The 22,648-nt window shown below is 42.8% G+C and overlaps 1 protein-coding gene across 3 annotated transcripts in view; it reads right to left on the reverse strand.

Annotated features, from left to right (window-relative positions):
- Positions 1 to 22,648, reverse strand: part of HS3ST5 (heparan sulfate-glucosamine 3-sulfotransferase 5) — an 892,491-nt gene that overhangs the window by 386,449 nt on the left and 483,394 nt on the right. For all 3 annotated transcript variants that reach the window (XM_069607861.1, XM_069607859.1, XM_069607860.1), the window contains exon 3: positions 3,206 to 3,320. The gene's annotated coding sequence lies outside the window, so the exon portion shown is untranslated. The remainder of the gene's footprint in view (positions 1 to 3,205; positions 3,321 to 22,648) is intronic.

The following is a 22,648-nucleotide window of genomic DNA, read 5'->3' on the forward strand; positions in this document are numbered from 1 at the left end:
TGCCGTAGTGGTCTTTACTCGTCATCAATGGTAGTAGATGCAAAATGGTGTGAGTACCTGGGCATATAATAGCAGTGCCTGGAAAATGTCTAATACTTATACAAAAGCCAAAACTGTTGGCTTTGCCAAAGCTTGTTTTTAACAGGACTACAGTGAAGTACATGCATGGTGCTTAAAAATCGACTGGCTGAAGGCACACCTGGTTTTTTTTTTACACCAGTAGCACATTTACGGATCCAATTAAGTCATTAAGTCTCAGAAGACTTCTTTGAAAAAACACTGACAAGCACTTTGAGCACAACGTTTGATGGTAAAGCTTGAAAAAGCTCGCTCAAAGAGATCCCAGTATGATGTGTTTTGGGTGTTGAGTGGCAGGAAGTGGATGACAATGTGCATATGGATAAGCCTGGCCACGGGCAGTCAATGGGTGGGTAAATAACCAAAACCTTTGTGTCGCTTCTCATATGCATTTCTCCCTAGCTGTCCTAGCTGTACTCTAATTGAATAGTTTCGATTTATAGCTGGAGCATTACTGCTACCTAATAGCCAAAACTAGGAAACATAGCAACATGGAAGAAGCAGAGCTCAAGCTGGGAATAAACCACTCATCAACATGTTATGTAACACAGTTGCACCAGGATCAGGACAAGGGTAAGCTGCTAATAGTGGACATTAGTGGAAAGCAAGTGGGTACCTGGCACTGTTTTCGAGTTTGCGAGTGTCAACAGGGTCCTTGAAATTGTGGGCATGTTGTCAAGTATTGCCTACATTCCAAAGATCTTAAATAAAGCAGTAAGCACTCCCCGAAAAACAGTGCATGATCATTTGCGAGACACAGACCAAATATGTCAATGTCATCCTCATTGTTGTGGACACTTGCAAACCAACCCCCCTGCCCCTCTCCCACATGCCCCCCTCTGCACCGCTAAAAAGTACCTCTAGGCCTCCTTTTTCCCCACCCTGCTTGCGATGTTCTTTCTCCCCCCAGGTTGCCCTCAGAATATTATAACATTTTCAATGCACAAGTGTGCTGGAAATAGAAAACGGTTCAACATGCCCCACTGAACTGTGGGAGCCTGCCTTGTCCCAGTAAAGCAGTGGGCATTTTAGAGGGACCAGTGTGGGAATGCAGAACCTTGCCCTCTCATGTAGGGCCTTAATTCTTAACACTGGTTGTCATTGAACTTTTCCAAACGAACCCCTGGAAACGTTCTAACATTTGTGGGAAAAAGAACCCCACACAATGATGTGATTCTGGCTGTGTCATCATGCAACATTCCACTTTGAGTGCCAGTAGCATATTTTACTCTCACCACAATACAACCAATTGACTTCTGTTGGGAAACCGCCACACCAAACACCAACCACAGCCCTTAAAGGGATACTTTTGAATCTTGCTCTGGTAATCTGACATCTCCCATGTGGGTACTTTGACCGCAACAGATGTTCTTTAATCAAAATCAAAACTAAAATGTAATTAAATCTACTGGCCACTTTAAGAGGTTCTCTCTGCTCATGCTACAATAATACACAATCATACAATTTATGTGTTGTTACATTATAGTTGTCTGTTTTAAAAGGTAATTCCCTGCATGTTTCAAACAAAGAATGAGTAAACAGGTGACTTCAGATTCAATAATATGGGTATTTTCTCGGTCAAAGTAGCTTTATCAGTAACCCATACACCTAGGCACAGTTTCATAGGTTGCAATCATATGTAGTTCATAGTCCAGTAGTGGCATTCCAAGCTCCAGATACAGCACAAAAGCTGCGGCTGATCCAGAGAGCAGCATAAGATTTTTAAAGAAGGAATTTTCCCACACCTTTAGTGTACATATGTTGCAAATAACACAAATTCCTGCTCTACAAATGGCCACCACCATAGCTTTAGTCTTGTATATTCTCAATAGATCAATTGGTGCAGCCTCATCATTTTGCCCAAAGCGGAATGTTCCTCCTAAAATGCCCAAATAATCAAATACCTTAGAATTTTTAATGACTTCATTTCTGACTTTAAGATGAGGTTTTGGGGCATTTATTATCACTTTGGCATGTCATAACCGAAGATTTTGCTACATTTACAGTCAAGTAAAGTTTGTCCATGATCTCAGACACTGATATGATCCTAAGATTCAGGTGATTTCCAACAGTTTCATTGGCATAAACTAGAAACCAAATGCACACCTGCCTCAAAATCGGTACATCAGCTCTACGTATTAGCAAGAATTCAGGTAACCCATTCATAAAAGGGGAAACATAAAAATGGGGCTATGACACATCCCTGCCTCACACCCGCTGTTACGGGAAACCATGAGGTGCAATGGTCCTGATGGCAGGAACAAAGACATGCCTTGGTACCTTCATGCATTTGTTCCAAAATCTTTTCTAGGCCAGATGGGTAATTCAGGTCCCTTAAGCGCTGCTAGGGTCCAGCTCTATTCACTTTATCAAAAACAGTGCTGGGGTACATAAATGTTTTATAAACATTCTCGCGTTTCATGTAAACAGTGTTAGGTATTTTCAAGAACACATTTAGGGCCTGCTAAACCTTCATGAAAACCAAATTGAGTGCACGTGATAATATTTTGACAACCCACCCAGGATTGTAGCACAGCTAACACAGCTAATGCCGAAAATCTTAGATTTAGAATCCAGTAAGGATATTGGTCAGTACGTCGCAGGCGAGTTCCTCTGGTCCTTCTTTAAGACAAGATAGATAACAGCCTAACATCGTCAATAACAATATTTATCAAGATTGGTGCCCAAAGGTCCTCTAGATTTCTAAATAGATCCATGGGGAGGCCATCAAGCCCAAGGTTTCTATTCAAGGTTTGCTTGCGGAGTGCCGGGAGGATTTCCTGAAAAGAGAATTTAACGCCCAGATCTTTCTACTTTTGATTTCTCATTAATTCACCTTTCCCTTAACAAGTCAGTACATTAACTTCACTAATTGATTTGCAGGTTTATGACTTAGAAATATGGGATACCCATCGTACCCAGGAGGAATCCTGGACGTTAGTTTAAATTACATTTTGCTCGTAGATATGACTGGGGTTGTAATTGAAATTCCTAAATAGGTCAAGAGTTCAAAAGGAAGCTGCCTCACCACATTGATTCAAACCCATGATGGCTAATTCAATTTTGCATGCAACAATTATTGATTATGGTAAGGCGCTTTTACAGCAAGCAAATTGTGTTTCCTTACCTTCCTGTAGCTCACTCGTACACTCGTAATTGCAGCCGTTTTTGTGTGAGGGTCTTTTAATACAGCTATCAGGCACTTCTTGGTTGATCAACATTTGTGATTGAACCATCCAATCCTACCAACATGACAAAAAACAGAGGAAAGAATATTCATAGGAGTTTCATAATGAAGTAAGAGTGCCTATGGCTCTTGATCATGTTCAAGGCGTTTGCAAAGCAGTGATACATTCTGTTGAGTCAACCGTGACTGGAATGCATCAACATTCATTGGGTCCGATCTATTCTGTCTTTGGGAGAATGTGATTACTGCCCTGAAAGTGTTCATTAAATTACTACAATTTTTTAAATATACCAACCAATCCACACTTAAAGAATGGCTTGCACACCATCAATATAACAGAAGTCACCAAGTATTTCATGCATAGGAAATCATTGATTTTCTAATGTGGCTTTGCTAATGCTGATTTTCCTGGCAAGCTGATAAAAGCTGAACTCATGTTCAACCCAGTATTGTTGAAGGTGGTGGTTTTAAGCCCCCAGGGATTAGCTTGGGCATCATCAGAAAATGGACCTACACAGTTAAAACCATTAGGGAACCCTGTTACACTCCCTGCAACAATATCACCATCAGTAGAAGGCTCACCCAAATAAACAAAAATATCTGAATCGAAATGGAAACAGGTGGGCCTTGAACGGATACAATCTGGGCTAAATGCATGATACAAGTCTCTGTTTTCCATCTCCCCAGAATGCACTATAAACTCTGAACTAGGTCTATCACTAACATTCTCCAGCTGGAGCCATGAAATGCTTTATGAACAAAGGATGCATGCCAGGAAACCTTGCTAAACATGAACTGAAAGGCTGCCCTGGACAGAAGGCTTCTTAATTCAAGGAAATAGAACACATTTAAATTTAGCACCAAAAATGCATTTACATTTTTTTCGACATAACTCCAAAATCATATAACTTAGAATCAAAGAAAAGGGTGTGTTGTTACCGTGAGATTCTTCTCTTTCAAACCTGACATTTGATATTAATAATTGATATCATTATAAATATTAATAAGTAATATTTTAGAACACAAATGTATGCATATGCCTGTGTTCGGGAAGACCACGGGACCCCAGAAATTCTTATTCACTGTTATGTCATGTTGCTATGATGAGAGATGGAATAATGAATTTTGAATTCAAAATTGTCCAGAAAATACTGCCCCTCCCTGTCACATGTTAAGAAATATGATTTTAAAAAAACAAATTGTAGGTACTACATAGAATTGAAACCAGATACACTGTAGGTACTGAATATATCTTGAAACTAGCTGCATCGTAGGCACTGCATACATCTTGGACTAGCTGCATTTCGGTATTGTTTACATTCTGAAACAAGCTGCATTGTAGGTACTGCATATAGCTGGATCTAACTGCTATTGGGTACTGAATATATCTAGAAGCTAGCTATATTTAGGTACTGTTTACATTCTGAAACAAGCTGCATTGTAGGTACTGCATATAGCTGAATCTAGCTGCTATTAGGTACTGAATATATCTAGAAGCTAGCTGCATTTGAGGTTCTGCACCTTTGCTGAATCCAGGGATATTTTAGGCACTCTATATCCTCTGAATATACCTACCTTTAGGTACAGAACCTCTGTTGAATCCAGCAGTATTTGATGATGCATTTGAAACTAGCTGCATTATAAGTGCTGCATATATTTGAAATGATCTAGATTGTAGATACTGCATATAGCTTGACTCTAGAGCCTAAAGTTTTCAGTTGCTGTTGGGCCAAACCACTGTTTGAATCTTGCTACACTCAAATAACACACATTAACTGCTTTATTTTCTGCTGCGCCCAAAGGTCTGACGTGTTTATCCCTCTCACTGTTAAATCTTGCTGCATTCAGTGACGTGCATTGTGACTGTTTGATTCTTGCTGCGCACACAGGTTTGGGTTGCTACTGGCCGTAGCCACTGTTTGAACCTTGCTACCGAAACTACACACCGTGACTGTGATGCATTTCTGTAGCTCCCAAAGCTTTTAACATGGTGGTGATTCCTCTCGCTGTCTAAATCTGGCTACAAATACACATTGTGACTGTTCTAATTCTCACTACGCACAAAGGCTTAAGTTGCTGCAGTTCCCAAACACTGTTTGAATCTTGCTACAGTCTAACCACACACCATAACTGCTTTAAACTATTATGATCTCAAAACGTTAAGATGTGGTTGATTCCTCTCATTGTTTGAATCGTACCACACTCAGATTCTTGCTAGTCCCAATCCCCGTCCGGCAGAACACAGAAGTAAACACCTGTTGCGACACTTCGGTGGCCCCCCTCTCCATAAAGATGACGTTACATTTAGAGCATACACAACAAGGCTTTCAGAATCTTGATAATACTGCATTCCCACCACATCTTCAGACCTGAATCTCCAAGGCCTTCACTATGCCCAATTTCTCTGCAGTGTATGTCTCCCCATATGGCAGACCTGAGAGAAGTCCACCTACAACCCCTAACCCAGCACTGGATCACCAATGAGCGGTCCTCAGCTCGGGACACTCAACTCTAGCACAAAACCCAACTATCTAGGGGACCTCACCATCACAAGGCATTCCAGGGCAACCCCAAGTAAACTTTGCTTCTGTGAACCCAAAACCAGCACAAACACCAACTACCACACAGAGGCACAAACACAACAAATAGAGGGAGGTTGGTACCGCGGTGAAGCAACTTTTTACACATCACTGCACACTTGGACTACACCAACCTAAAAGGAAACCGGGAAAGCAAGGATACATAACTGGAGACATGTAACTGGAGACAAGTAAATAACCTACCCAAGAGAGCACACATCCCTGGAAAGCAACATACATACATCACACACTTAAAAGGGAACTGTGAAAGCAAGGAAATATAACTGGGGACCAGGGATCTGCTGCCTCAAGAAGACACCAGCCTGCCAGAAACCTACATCACAAACTCAACCCAAGCATTAAACACATACCCCTGACATGCCTTGATACAAGAAAGATCAAGAAGCAAGAAAGGAAAACAGAAACAGGAGGGAAACCACAACCTAACAGGATAGTAATTACCCACGACAATTCACAACAAGTAGGAACCCCGTGGGAAAACCACTAAATGGACTAAGTATACAGGCCAAGTAAAGAGCAAACAGAGAAAACAGCTGACGCTACCTCTCCACCTTTGACTCCAACTCAATGGATAACAAACAACTGGTAAATAACCCACAAGCAAGAACCCAAACAAACATGGATCCCACCAGGATGCCAAAACAAACACACCAGAATGCAAAACACAGTAACTCAGAAATCACCTTAACAAAAAAAACACTTTAAGAATCAGGGGAAAACTCAAGCCAATAACCATCAACACGCCCTAACTACGAAGACTGGAACAAAGCATGCACACAAAACAACCAACCAATGGGCACAAACCAAAACTAAACAATCCTGCCATAAACCTAAGTGGAGTACTTAATGAGGAGACAGAACACCCAAGAACAATCTCAACAAACAGCACCAAAGAACAATCTCAACAAACAGCCCCTCTCAGGAGAGAATCCCTAGTATTGAACACCCGGCAAACACCAAACCGGCTGTGACTCAAGAAATAATAGACAACATACCACAAGGGAAAATAGACAAACTGCACTGGAGTTTACTCAATATAAGATCTATGACTAGACACAAAACAGAAATATATGACCTCTTAAGCGAGGCAGACACAGATTCATTTTTACTCACAGAAACATGGCTAGCAGACAACTACAAGATTATTGTGCACTAAGACATACCGGGTTATTCCAAACTATGGCATCCAACAGAGAAAACTGAACAGGAGGTGTAATTGCAATGGCACACAAAGAGAACATCTGCGTCATGCCACTCCCCTCAACTGACATTGAAAGCTGCAAATCTCTCCCCATCAAGATCAAACTCAACGAACAAGTCAACATAGTGTTTCTTCTGATCTACAGGTTGCCATCCTATAACCTGAACTATGCAACTATTCTCACCAACTCCATAGCCAACCTTTCCACCTACCATGATAACCTAATCGTCCTGGGAGACTTTAGCATCTGGTTTGAAAGAGAGAACAAAACCACAGCTAACTCACTCTGCGCCCTCCTGGAAACTCTTCACTTTAAGCAGATAGTAAACGGATACACAATGCCGTACACACCTTGGATGCAATCTTCTGCAGAAAATACTCCTTGCATGCGCCCCACCGATACCAATGTTATGGAGAGACTACTACCTGCATATCCCCAGGGGGGTAAGATTCATTCCAGATAGGAGCCCATTATTTGATAGGGTTCCCAAGTAACTGGCAGGTCTTGGGTAAGGGTGCAAACTAACTGAAATCCCAGACTTGGGCATCTGCCCAACACACCCAGAACCACACAAGACTCCCCTGGCCACTCTTTGATCCCTAAATTCCAGTTTTACAGAATCATAGTGGGTATCGCCCTCATTGGACAATCTATTGCAATCCGCTATGTTTTCCCTAGACACAAATGCATGGCCTCTAACAATGCAGAGGCAGTGTAGGCATTTGTTTATCAGGGTGTCCCTTGGTTTGCGTATGTTGAACAGCAGGTTAGGTACTCCAAGGAGAAATATTGTGGCATTATTTGTCCTCCTTTGGTCATATTTTTTGATCGTGTTTTCTCTGAAACGGGGTATACATGCCCCAGTTTCCTTTGTCTTGGAGCGTTGGATTCCAAATGGGCTTGAGCCTCGGTCTTCCAGAATGGGAGTCTTTGTATGAGGATAATGGGTTTTGCTGGATTCCCTCATCATATTATGCTGCAGTGACTGCTCACCCTGGGGTTCCATCATGTAATAAATACTGTTGAGGTCACATGGTGTCAAAACCAAGGGGGGTTTTGACAAGTCAGGGTCTAGGCAAGCAGTGTTTTGATCCAGAAACATTGGTGTGGGTGTATCCGCCCGAGGGCTATGGGGCATTCCAGAAACGTGTTGAGGGCAGCAGATGGAACAATGGGGAGTACCCCTTGATGTCCCCCTCCTCCCTTCCCCTGTGTCTCTATCAGGACTAAAAGCAGTTACGTAATAGCAGTCAGCTTAGCTAGCACTTGGTTGCAGTTGCATCCCAGAACTGAGTTAGTGGTTCAGAGGTGAGTTGCGTGCCTTGGTTGTTTGGTTGAATTGAAGATTTAGTACCCCTCAATGGGGTTAATTGAAGGAAGTGTGGAATTGGATAAAATGAGGAGCCTCGATTGTTATCATTAGAAGAATCATAAGATCCAATGATAGAAGAATCATAAGACCCATTTGTACCCTCTGGTAGAGAACCATTGTTTAGTATTATCCCCTTTAGGAATCCAGTTATTATCCATTATTGCAGCCTGCCTAGTAGTACATTGCTGAAGTAGACACTATCCACATTATTAGAATGCATTTGCAATTTGCTTTTAGAATGCCATGTTATGTATTATAGTGCTCCAATAGGAGAGACACATGCTAGACACTTTGTCATTTACAATAGAATGACACTTGCACCATATTTTGAAGTGCCATGATTGTGCTTTAGAGACAGGGTATATTTGCAGAATGACAGAGAATGACTTGCTATGCATTTATGTTTGTATTAGAAATAGCGCTTAGGCTGAGAGAAACATATTGATTGCAGGAGAGCAGAACGAATTAGGCCTGGAATGACACACATAGGCATATTTGAAATGCACGTAGAGCCATTTTGAATGACACACATGTATGTTATGTAGAGACACATTTAGAGACTGTCAGGTATGTATGTGTGTATGTATGCACTTAGAATGAGTTTGCATCTTGTAGTTAGCGCTTGCATTGCGAGAGAAATTGTAAAGCTAGGAAGCATTTAGCACGAGGCCTAAGGATCATGAAAGCCATTTTCTGATGGAGAAACACAGAGAAGTTGGGTTTGCACTGGGCCCAGCGCGAAGAAATGTTATGGAACAGTGTACCAGGAATTTGTAAACATTTGCTTGGCAGACAGATAACATGAACCTTTGTCCGAGAAGGAAGCTAATCAGCTTGGGCTCTGAGCTTTGCGGAGAAAACACGAGGGTGGGGGCTGCGCCAAGGGAGCGACATGGACACACGGAGGGAGTGCTTTTGCATGAGAGAGAGACTGGACAGAGAGAGCATTTCGTGAAGCCTTCAGTGGAGTGAATGCAGAATAGGGGAATAGATGGTATTTCGCACCAGAATGGCCATGAAAGAAAGATATGATGTTCAAATGTCACGCTGACAGCACACGAAGTGAAAGGACATGCTGTGAAAGCACACGCACGAGACAGGAACACGCAAACACAGTCTGGCAGGCATTTTGCTATATGCTGACACAGAAGGAGACATTCTTAGCTTAGGGAATGTATGTAACCATGGAGAGATATGTGCGTCATTGGAGACTTTGGGCCTCATTACACGGATGGCGGTAAGGGTTTACCAGTATTTTACTGGTACTGGTAAATCCTCACCACCTTACTACGAGGTCCCTTTGCGGGTTGGAGAATTTAACGCCTGCTTTTTGCAGGCGTTAAAAATCCAACCCGCAAAGGGACCAGGGAGCTAATTACGGTACCGCAATGGGGTATGGGGCAAACATGGGAATGGGGAAGGGCAATGGTGGAAGGGGGAATTACCGCCCCGCCAACCTTGGAATAGGATGGTAATTCTCCTTTCCACCAAGGCGGTGACGGTATTTTACCGGCATGAACCATGGCGCTAATAGCACCATGGTTCGCCGCCATCCCTGTAATGAGGCCCTATAACCAGAAGGGCTGGAGAGAAAGGGGTTAGCTAGTTCGAGTGAGTTGGAGAGAGTTGCTGAGGAGTTGCTGAGGTTGCTGGCTGTTAGTTGGAGATGGTGCAAGATGGAGTATGAGATGCAATGAGAGAGAAGCAGCCTGATGACGCTCTGATGAGAGAGAGAGAGCTTGGGAGTTTGAGTGACCAGATCTTGAGAGGCAGACACTGACTGGCTTATTGCAGAGTCGTGCAGAGCTGGCAAAGACAGAGCTGGAAACACATGCAAATGGGAAGTATGGTTTTGTATGGACTGATTGATTGATTAGAACAGACACTCACATAAGGGGAGAAGGGGAAACCAGAAAGGGATTGTGTAGAGTGAAGATGGTGTGGATTGGTGTGGATTTGCCCATGAAGGGGCGCTTGCATTAGACTGCATTAGAACCACACACTTGCAGCACAGGCTTGCATTAGAAACCTGAAAGGCTTATAGTCATTACATGGTAGCTTTGCACCAGAAGTATAAAAGGTGAAAATTAAACATAGCATTAGAACTGCCTGCATTGTTATGCATTATGCTTAGCTGTGTGATCATAAATAAATGTATCCCATTGTTATAAATTGAATCGATTATTTGTGTTTTCTTTGTGTGGTGTCTTATGTTCTTTAATTATTGTGTTTTTAGCAGTAAGCTAGGAGCAACACAGTGCACATAGGGCCTGAGATACGAATGCAGCAAGGGGGGTATAGTGATCCATAAACCCCTAGGAGGTTGTCAAAGATTGTCTGACACCGGAGCGTGTTTTGCCAAGGGGGGGTGCAACACGATGGTTAGGGGTTTGTTTTTTAGAAGTAGCTAGTCCCTGAACACATGGCCAACAGGGTCTCACTCCAGGTGCTGTAGGTGGGACGGAGAAGGCTTATTCTCAGTAGGTTCTTGTGTTCGTTAAGTCTATTGGGGCCATTGGGGCTATAGGGCATGGCCCAGTAATAGGTGGTGTATAGTCAGTGGTGCAGCCGGGAGCAAGCATCAGACAGGAGGCAGGTGCATGTTCACAAGAGGGGGCTTGAGGGTTTTACCCTCTCCCCAGATACTAAGGGGAGAGCCACAGACATGGGGAACTGAGATAGCAGTGTCCTACTCTAGTGTTAGACAACCCTCCCTTACAGAACTTGATGAATCCGGTAACAGATGTTGAGTGGGTGTACTTTGGGCCAAAGATGTACCACAGCAATTACAATGCTGTGAACTTTCAGGCAAAATTAAAGGCAGAGTTGTGATCAAATGGTCATTCCCGCTGACCATGGTTTTAATTTTTAAGTGTATCAGTGGTCATGCGTAGACACTTCCACTTGATGCTATCATTACTTATGAGGTCTTTTTGTGTATTGACTGTAAGGACTGTTTTTGGGGGCTCATCGGGTGACCACACCAGTTGCTGAATCCCCCTTCTCCATAGTGATCGTTTGATGCGATTATAGCCACTCCTAGGGGCTCTTGGCCATACCCCAAAAATTGATGGATCTCCTTCATCAATGAGGTGGCCTCCCCCATACAGTTTTTAGAGATGTTTGTATTATTGATTTGTCCCCCATTTTAACAATACCAGTGATGCAATCCCTTTTGCAATCCCTACCCTGACTCATTATATATGCCCCCGTCTTTTCCGGACTGCTAGGATCTTGTGCTGAGTCTTGGTTTCTGGGTCAGGGATTGTGTGTCGAGCTGTGCGCAGAAGAGAAGTGGGGGGAAGCGAGAGGTAGACAAGGACTCTGGCTCATCATGGGGAATAGTCCAGTGAACCAGTTTCCCAGAGCAGCCAAACAATCAAGTACCCAGTGCCCAACCTCGACCCAGCTTGCTATCACCTTCGCTTTCACTTGAACCTAGGCCCAGGTGCATATATTCAGCTGAACACCTTGCTGCCTGTCACTGCCACAGTTCACCGTGACTGCCACTGTCCTGTAGGCCAATACCAGATTGACTCTGGGGCTTCTAAGCATGGTCCTCTAGGGCGTCCACCCAACTGCGCCAAACACCTGGCCGCAGTAAACACTGCACCCTTGCCCCACTGCAGGGTTCACCGCTGCAGGGTTTGTCCCGTGATGATAAGCCCAGGGGGGCGTGGCCAATTGCAGAGCAGGAAGTAACGGGTCCCCTGGTGGCACCAAACACTGCACACTTGCCCCGTAGCTGGCGTCACTGGTGCAGGATTCGTCCTGTGATGATAAGCCAGGGGGGCATGGCCAATTGCAGAGCAGGAAGTAACGGATCGTGTTGAGCCGCCAAACACTGTGCCCTTGCCCTGCATGGTCTACACCGCTACATGGTTCCCCCCATGATGATAAACCCAGGGGGACACGGCCAATTGCAGAGCAGGAAGTAACAGGACCCCTGGCGGCGCCAAACACCAAGCCCTTGCCCCGCTGTGGGCTTTACCGCTGCAGGGTTCATCCCATGATGATAAGCCCAGGGGGGCATGGCCAATTGCAGAGCAGGAAGTAACTGGCCCACTAGCAGCACCCATGTGTTTATTTATCATTTGTATGGCGCACCAAGCCCGGAGGCATCTAGGTGCTTTTCTTAAGAAAGTTTGTTACATTTGTTGTTTGCACTGATGATAGGTTACAAATGTTACAATGGTAGCTTACATAGGTATTCTGTTACAGACATTGCTTACATAGGTAGCATACATTACTTACCTAAGTTACAGAGGGTAGTTACATTGATTACAAAATGCATTAGGCTGAGGTCTATTTAAAGGTGCATTGAGTTTACAATGTTTATCATGAGTAAATCATAGATTAGGAAGTTCCATAGCATTTGTTACATTGTCTAGTAGTGGATCCGTTCTGTGTAGGGTGAAGATTGCTTGGGAGAAGGCTGTTTTGAGATGGTGGTGGTAGATAGTGATTGGTGGTAGGAGGGTGGAACAGGTGTAGGTAGGGGGAGCTTCTAGGATTCTTGGGCAAAGAGCCAGGTTTTAAGGACTTTGCAGAAGGACCAGAGGGAGGGGTCCGATCTTATGTCAACAGCATGGAGTTCCATTGTTTGGCCGCAATCATAGCAAAGCTCCATCCTCCAGCTTTTTGCCGTCTAAATCTACGGATGGTAAGGAGGAATGAGTAGGCTGAAAAGGTGGGTATGTTGGACTGGAGTTTGGATATTTGTCTGGCAAAGTAGATCGGGGCGCTGTTGGAGTGGCATATGTGAGTTACTGCGCCCTGTTTAATTTGCTATGCTAAGTAGTTGAATACACTGTCTGATCTGCAGTGATAGCATTATGGACTTAGATTGTGTTGTTTAGAGATTATATTGTTCTAATGGAATTAAATATTGAAATAAAATTAATTGATCTATTGTGTGACTGCATGTGTGCACATTTTTTAGAAAGATTTGCAGAGAGAGACACATTCTTGTTTCTATAAACCAGTTATAATTGTTTTTATATTTTATTGTGGTGTTTTCTCCAGCATAAAGCCACTAGGGGGCCACCTTGCGAGTGGTCTTCTGTAAATAAAACAAAGGTTTCAGTCCAAATTCATCCTCTTTCTTGGGATGGAAGGTTAAGGGGTGTTAAATAAGTGTTACCCATTATTGTGGAACAGTTATAACATACAGAAAATACCTTGACATGTCACCCTCGATTTTTGTTTGAAGGTCGTCCACAGAAAAATGACCAAAAAAAATTGGAAGACTTGATGAGCAGACTTTTTACAGAATGAGAGTCGGAAATGTGTATCTAAAATGTGTATCTAAAACACTAAACAACCGTATGTCTGGTGTTGTCACGTTGAACTTGCAAACAAATAAAATTCTGTTACATTGTTGGTTTTTGCAGGCGAAAAAGAAACAAACGTCAACACAAGAAGGCTGACAAGTTACCGGTCTGCTTATCCGTCACCAATGGCCCTTCTAGAAATCTCTGCAGTCTTTGCAATAAAACAGTTGCTGCCATAGTTCACATCTCCAAAAGGAGACAAGCCTCAGAGCACATTCCTCAGCAATAATTTGCCAGAATCTGTTGGATTCTTCGAGGAGGAGTTCATATGTTTTCCATCATGCACTCCTTCAAAGAGGAGCAGAGCAACTGACATCAGCTAATAATGCAAGGACAAATCCTTAACAATTTCAAATGTAACTCTAAGAAAGACCTTCTCCTCACACATAAGTAACCAACATTGTGCCAGATTGCCAAAAGTTTTTCAAAATGATTCTTTAACTCTAATGTTTGACCGCTAGACAAATTCCTATAGTGAGAAGGACCCATCAGCTTTCCCACCTCCTCTATACAAACTGTCCTAACAAGAATCACAACTTATCTCTGGGCTTATTTTTGATTGAAATATTGCTGGTTCTCACAATTTCTCATGTTAGCTAATGTTGCTTTCATACCTGGAGCTTGAACAAACCATCTTCAGAATGATAACGTCATCCCATGCTCTGCTCTGAAATATTGAAATGAATTCATCATCATATACAGTGGGAACAAACAGTGATCTCCTTTCTAAGGCCACTATCTAGGCTACCAAGTGGACCACTCCTCCACAACCTACAATTAACAATCACACGATCTACAGAGTTTAAGCTTTAGAAATATGATACATTTTTATCCTGAACTGTATTTTGAAGTGTACCTTCGAGGCCCTGTCAGATGTTTGGTTCATAGTTGTGGAGATTTAATGTAAATCGATTTGCTTAATAACATTTCTGATCCACTACCAAGACCATTATGCAGTAGTTAAGGGAGGGAGGAGTAGAGCTAGTGTCTCAGTAGTGCAGCAAACTATTTTGTTTTTGCAAAATGGGACATACAAGCTACAATATTGTTTAAGTATTGTGAAGCCGTAATCATTCTGAAGGACTCCTTTATAGAGTTCACTTATTTTCTTTTTTTCGTTTTATATTTGTAACATTCTGCAAGGTTCAAACAGCTTCAAAGAGCTCACTTACTTAGCCTTTTATCCAACCCAAAAAATGGAGACATGGATTAACAGCAAATCAGCTGCATTTTTCACTATGCACACCGCCTCCATCTAATGGTGGAGTATCATTTTTTGTGGGGACAGGAGAGATTTAAGGAATAGTATTTTTGAAGACACTTACAGATTGACATTAGACTATCACTAGATTTTGGGCTAATATCTCCCAGGAGAGTGTTTGCTCTAGGTGTTCGAATCCTGTGGATTGCCTCATTCAACACCATTTCTGCTAAACCAACATTTCCCCGAAACCCTGAAGTTGACGATTTTGAAAGGACAAGCAAATGTGGTATTTTTCCACCTGCCGTTCCACTGGCACCTAGAAGACAAAAGTAACTCTTGGTGATGAGAACAGTTTGGTTGCTCTTTCAAAAAGCGTTTGCTCTCAGTTTTTAACTCTATTTAGGAATGATCCCAAAAGTATCCACTTCAGATTTAGGACTATTGAGAACAACGTCCAGAACACCCAAAAGAAGCTTCTATGCAGCTACCTAAGGTGTAATCAGGGCACTCTAACATGGGAATGGCCTTGACTCACGATTGAGGTACATCACTTTTAGTCTGTAAAAACAGACACACAATTTCCTATGATGTGTGTTCCAGGTCACTTGGTGTTATGAACCTCTCACGGCAGATGCCCAAGACTTCCCAACCCCAGATGGTTGCTACCTTGTGTTAGGAGGTTTATGAAATAGGCTTCCCTTTGGATTTCCTAACATACAACAAAGAGTTGCTTGAGAAATCAACACCCCTTCAGTCCAAAGCGACATTAATGTGTAATACAACCATAACGCAGTGAAGTTATGAGCTCCTTCTGTGCATCACTTTTGTGTCCAACCCGCCCCCCCACTCCAACTTCAAAGGTCTCTGTAGACCAACGTGTTCAACACATCTAGATGCATAAACTGTGAAAGGCTAACCACTCTATTGCCTTTCAAGGCATATCATATGATATAATATGGCGTATATAACGTGCCTATACACAAGTGTTGCAACCTATACATAGGTTCATCCATTACTGCACCGATAGGACCTACACAGCTCACTGGTGTAGGTGCGGATAGTCTGAATTGGAGGAAACTTGCAATAAGACATACATGTCTCATTGTTGAAGACCAGCATAGCAATGCCTTGTTTTGATAGTTTGGCCTTGAGCCAGCGTGTTAAACTTCATCTCCTTATCAATAAATTGTCCAATCCGACAATCTTCGTACTCATTTTGAGTATATAAATTAAATTATTGCCAACAACTGTTCATGGTCTTTCTATATGTTTTATCACATCTTACCGGATGTTATATGTGTGCAGACAGATATAAGGCAGATATGCAAAGTCTGCATTTACAGCTTGCCATCTGCTGGAAGCTTGAGCGATTCAGGGATTCACTTGTGGCAAAAAATAATTTATAAACGTTCAAATTGATTACCGTCTTCCTATAATTAAAAGGTAACATTTTCCTGTTTAAGTATGGGACCATTGGCGGCTAAATAAAGGCAGATTGCGCTTTCCATTCCATTTAGCTATTGCTCATTTTTCTACAGAAACAATGTATTATGATACCATAGCATACAATTGTAATTCAAATATTGGTAACACCCGTGTAGTAATTACTACAACAGCTTCATCAATTCACACCTACAATGTAGCCTTATAGACTGAGGAAAGCGTCCTATCGCTTGGGAGGATGACATTTCCCAAACTTATGGCCCGGCCTCCCTCAGCCTATAATCCTATATAATATGCGCGAATTGATGAATCTGCTTTAGTAATTACTATGAGGGTGTTACCAATACTGGTCTAAAAGGCTATTAGCACATGATGGTAGAAGCAAAACATGTTTTGGAGATGCTGTGCTGAAGTAAAACATGTGTGCTTCATGAGTGAGTAAAGTAAATAGACAAACTAAGTTAGTACATTAAATGTGATTTTATTTTGTAGCATTTAAAAAACCTGGTAGTCTTCAAGTTAAGCATTTTGCTAGCAAGTTACTTGAACTGGAACAGGTTTAAAATGACCATGCATGTGGTGTCATGTAAAAGGTAATGTTTCTCTCTAAGAAAGTGAAGGAATTCTCCAAGGGTTTTCTCTTTCTTTTTCTCTGTTGTGTGGTAATTAGCATGTTGTAACAAAAAAGGTCCTCCCAGAGAGGAAGTGTCTTGTTGAAACAAAATCTTCCCTGGGAATTGCATTGCTGTTTCAGTGTGTGTTTATGAAAATAAGAATGTACAGAATGCAGTCAACACCAGCAGTTACTGCCTGCATTCTAAACATTCTGGTTGGCTGAGAGGACGGCAATAACGATTTCCATGTGCTAATAAGAAGCATTGAGTGCTTCGTGTTCATGTCAGTCATCTTTTATTGATGTAGTTTCTTCATAGTTTCCTAGCTGGCAGAGTCTATAGCCAATTAATTTCGGACCCATCGTCCTTCATCAGGGAAGATTCTGCAATTAGATGTAGCTACTCAGATGATAAGCTCTCCTTATTGTCTGATGTCACATCAGAATTAGAGAAGGGATTTGTTTGCACCAGAAACAGTTGTAATAGAAAGTGGTGCTCGCTACATCCCTTTTCCATTGTCCTAGCACACAATCCTAAACTGGCTTCGTTCAGATTCTACAATGTCCTGAAAAAGTGATGCAATCCTGGAAACCTTAGGAGTGTGCTTATTTGTTTTGAAAAAATCCACTAAATGTGGGTCCTGTTTGTCATGGAATTCTGAATTTAATTGAACATTACCAGCCCTCATGCCTAGTGTGGCCTTTGCACTGCACATCCCCCATTTGTTAAAATGTTGTGAGCGATCTTGTACCACCTGCCTTTTTTAAAGACTTCATCAAGCAATATTTATGTACCCATTTGGCTTGATTTACAAATGCGTTTTTCAATGGGAACATCCGCTTGAAAAATGCTTTTCTAAATCAGGCCCTTTGTCAAGCCAGTTTGCGTTGATTGCACATGGGCATTTGTTAATCTCAACGTGTGAGATGCTCAACCAGGGTAATAGTACATTTGAGGGATATACTGAGAGCTCTCCTAAATGATAAAGTTCAAAAATTGACCACAAACCTTCCCTCATGCTTATTTATATTGCATATGTAGTGAGTCAAACAGATCCTAATAATTTCCAATAGACACAATTTAATTTCGGAAAGTGAAGTACAAGCATGTGACTGATAAGGTAGAACACATGTAGTTGCAAGATCATCTCCGCCGCCTAGGATAAAACACTTTATGTGACAGATATGCATGTTGCACTTAAAAGAACACTGACGTGCATATACACACCTCGCATAATAAAAGAGGCGCCTCTTTGAAAATCTGCCATTGGAAGTGCATGGGTGATTTAGTTTACATTCACAGTTGTTGGGTTGCTGGACCTAACACTTCCCCAGTTCCGAGCAAGCCATAAGATAGGAATAATGAAGAAAGCGCGCCTTAAAAGCAGAGCACCTTTGGGATTCTTCATAATCATACAGTTTTAAGAACACTGCTGCTATTTGAATCTCACGGTGTGGAAGTAATTGGCTTCACCAGTGAAAGGATCATGGGAAGCCTCGTTTGAATGAAACACTTTCTGCATTCAAATGAACATGAATATATAAACCACCTCCTACTTTGTTTATCTTCATGGCATTTTTTTTTTATCTCAGCATCGAAATCCTACTGCAAATATGAATACCAGCCTTCGCACTGGAAGGAGCAAGCCGCTGCAGCCACCCAGCAGTAAACCCATTTGCATGCTTTGTTTCCCAGTGGTGACTTGCCTTGGGCAAACTTGTAAGCCATTCCATCCACACTCGACATATTGCTTTAGAATGATCTGCTCAAAAATCTGTTATTAACAAACTGCTACACATCACTGACATGGAAGACCATGGAAGCTGAAGAGAGGTGCATGCAACTCTAGAGCCCCCATGCAGCAATAAAGAGGCAAGAGGTGCATGCAACTCTAGAGCCTTGTTGAAGCAATGAACCGATGAGAGGTTCATGCAACTCTAGAGCTTCAATGCAGCAATGTACAGATGAGAGGTTCATGCAACTCTAGAGACTCATTGCAGCAATGAACCGATGAGAGGTTCATGCAACTCCAGAGCTCCAATGCACAGATAATGATAAGTTATTTATATAGCGCCTCAATCCAAATCGCTTTACAGAGCACATATTTACATACAATATCACCCAACCGAAATTGGTACTCATTTATCAACCTTGGAAGGATGAAAGGCTGAGTTGGCTTTGCCGGGATTTCGAACCTGCGACCTGCAGATCACGCTCAGATCGCAGTAGCGAGCGCTCAACACACTGAGCTATCTTAACGGATCTTACAGATGCAAGGTTCATGCAACTCTGGAGCTTCAATGAAGCAATGAACAGATGAGAGGTTCATGCAACTCTAGGGCCTGAATGTAGCAATGAGCACATGAGATGTTGCTGCAACTCTACAACCTAATTTCATCAATGAACCGATTAAAGGTTCGTGAAACTCGAGAGCCTCAGTGCAACAATGAACAGCTGAGAGGTTCATGCAACTCTAGAGACTCAATGCAGCCATGAAAAGATGAGAAGTGCATGCAAGTATAGAGCTGCAATGCAGCAGTGAACAGCTGAGAGGTGCAGGCAGCTCTAGAGCCTCAATGAAGAAATAAGCACATGGTGAGAGGTAAATGTTACTCCAGAAAACCAATGACTCAATGGACAGATAGCAGGTGCATGCAACTGTAGAGCCTCAATGCAGCAATGACGGATGAGTGGTGCATGCAACTCTAGGGCCTCAATGTAGCAATGAGCACATGTGATGTTGCTGCAACTGTAGAACCTAATTTCAGCAATGAACCGACTAGAGGTTTGTGAAACTTGAGCCTCAATGCAGCAATGAACAGCTGAGAGGTTCATGCAAATCTAGAAACTTGGTGCAGCCATGAAAAGATGAGATGTGCATGCAAGTATAGAGCTGCAATGCTGCAATGCACAGCTGAGTGGTGCAAGCAGCTCTAGAGCCTCAATGTAAAAATGAACACATGTGGAGTGCATGCAACTCTACAGCCTCAGTGGAGCCATGAACAGTTGAGAGGTAAATTTGACTCCAGAAGACCAATGCATCAATGGACATATAGGAAATGCATGCATCTCTAGAGCCTCAATGCAGCAATGAACAGATGAGTGGTTCCTTCCACTCTAGAACCTCCATGCAGCAATGAGCAGATGCAAGTTAGGCAGTTAACATATGTTTTGTATATGAAGCTGTAGTTATGTCTTCTTTTCAGAGTGTTAACTCTTTAACTGTGTGAGCATTCAATTTTGCAGGTGAAAACAGCTGCTCGTACAAATGTTTATGAAGTATGTGGCTAACTATAGAAGTATCAAAATCTGACACTATTCTGTGGCCACAGTATACCTCAAATGCAATCTTATGTTCCTTAATTCAGGGAACGTTTGTATCTAGCGTGATTACTGACAGCAGTGTTCATCCTGGGATTGTCTAAGAAGCCCCATGCCCGATCCTGTCATGCATGTGTTGCAGTTAAGGGTGTACAAGTAGGTTGATGGACAACATTGTGTAGCTAATGTCCAGTTGCAGTACTTACAATAACTGTGCACTTGTGCATGCTCTCACCAGTGGATGTGCACACTATAACATACCTCTCAACTCACACGGTTTTGGCTGCTGCCACCTGCCCTTTTATCTGTGTACTCACATGATGCGCCCCCTACACGCCCATTCGCATCAATGGGATCTCACCTGCCAAAAACAAAATGGGGTATTTTCACCCGCCCTGGTGACACAAAAGATTGCGAGCTATGTTATAAGCTAATTAACTCAAGGTGAGCAGACGCCTAACCCTATTTTCTAGGTCACTCTGTTAAGATAGTTACAACCAGAATATATAGCACACGCTACCAGAGCTGACTCACCAAAACCCCAGAGCTAAATGTTCTATTATGGGTCTCAGCGTACTTCTGGCAAATATTTACATTGACCGTGGCCACACCAGGGGAAATGGAGCGCGAGCTACACGCCTCATGGCTGGAAGACGGCTTTTTTATGCCAATGCCATGAAGATGTATCTGTGGCTAACTCAGCAACAAGGCCAATCTTAATCTTTCTTCAGGGTGTTAGAAGGGTACATCTACGGCAGTTTTCTCATGCTCAATGGGAACACGATTAACATCTTGATTTTGGACGCTAGACGTTTCATAGGTCAGAGGTTTGCTGGCACGTGGTTTCCTAGCAAAAGCAATTTCTGCGAGTTTTAATGCATGTAAAAGTAAGTGCCGAGTCCCAGGAAGAAAGAGTGGACGAATGATCCTATTTGAGCCAATGTGAGGAAAATGCTGGTGCTGCAGGGAGGGAATGTTATTTCTCATGTGCATCATGGCAACACAGTCTATTCAGAGGCACTTGCAAATCAATTAATATTCCTATAGTAAGTTCGATTTTTAGGCTACAGATCAGTGACCCTTTTTTTACTTGCACTTGCATCTCTATATGGTCTGGCACCCAGCTACATATATATTGTAAGATCCACAAGTATCCCATCCTGAGAAATGTCTATCAGGGCATTCATCCATACTAAGTGTCACAAAGCCTCGCCAGCAAATGGGTGTGTGAGAAATTCAGCCATCTGCACAGTGGGAGTGTGCTTGCTGGGCTTTTTTGACATTTTAAATGAAAGTGAATTATGGTAGATCAACATCGGAAAATATGTGGGGCTAATCCGTACACATTTTCCTATACTCAGCACACAACATACACATAGACCTGTGTACTTTGGGTGGACACAGCCTACAGGTGCAGTCCCCCTGTCATATTTAGTTGGGATCTGACAGGTGTAGTACCCAAGGCATCTCCAGAAGGGCGAGGGCCAAACCTTCCCCCTGCCATGGCCAGCCTAAATAATTAACAAAGGCTCCATGGATCCACTGTGTCCTTTTGTTGAACCAGGCAGCTGGTGACAGCAATTAAATACATTAACATACTACTATAGTGTACTTCAAACAGGCCCACATGGGGCCTGGCAGCAGAGGTTAACAAAGGAGACAGGAAACCCCAACACCCTTTAATACGTACTGTGGCAACCTGATGCCAGCCCCTGCCCTCAGTATCGATTGACAGGGACATCTCATATCTGGGTCTGCGTGTTTACAGTAGTCATCCCTGCAGGGAGATCCCATTCAGAAGGTACGAGTAGGTGGATTGCTGGAGACAAAACATCTTGTCTCGCCGCAGCTTCACAGGAGACCTGCTGCTTTAATCAAGAACCACAGAGAGCTCCATTAACCAGAGAGACCATTTGAACCACAGCAGACAGGAAGATGGGCAGGACTTAGTATTACATGGTTCACCCCTTTACCCTTTCTGTTGCCAATTACTCTGCTTATGACCTCACGCATACAAGAGATTGTTGGTGGGGACCTAGGATGGGTTCATTAAGGTAGGCTTAGCCTACACCAATCACTGTGGCCCATTTGGCTTTAAAAGAGGGTTGAGCCCCTCTTTTGGCAGATCATCTGAAGTCTTCACCAGAAGCAGAAAGAAAAACTCAGCATTGGACCCTGGCTAAAGGAACACTCTGCCTTACATCTTCCACCAGTCAAGGAGGCCAGAACCTCCAAGAGGGAAGCAGGATCCCTCCCCTAAACATCTCCCAGGTAACAGAGGGAGATACCCAATC

This window comes from Ambystoma mexicanum, chromosome 4q (genome assembly GCF_040938575.1).
Source record: "Ambystoma mexicanum isolate Mex_15411 chromosome 4q, UKY_AmexF1_1, whole genome shotgun sequence".
Lineage (NCBI taxonomy): Eukaryota > Metazoa > Chordata > Amphibia > Caudata > Ambystomatidae > Ambystoma > Ambystoma mexicanum.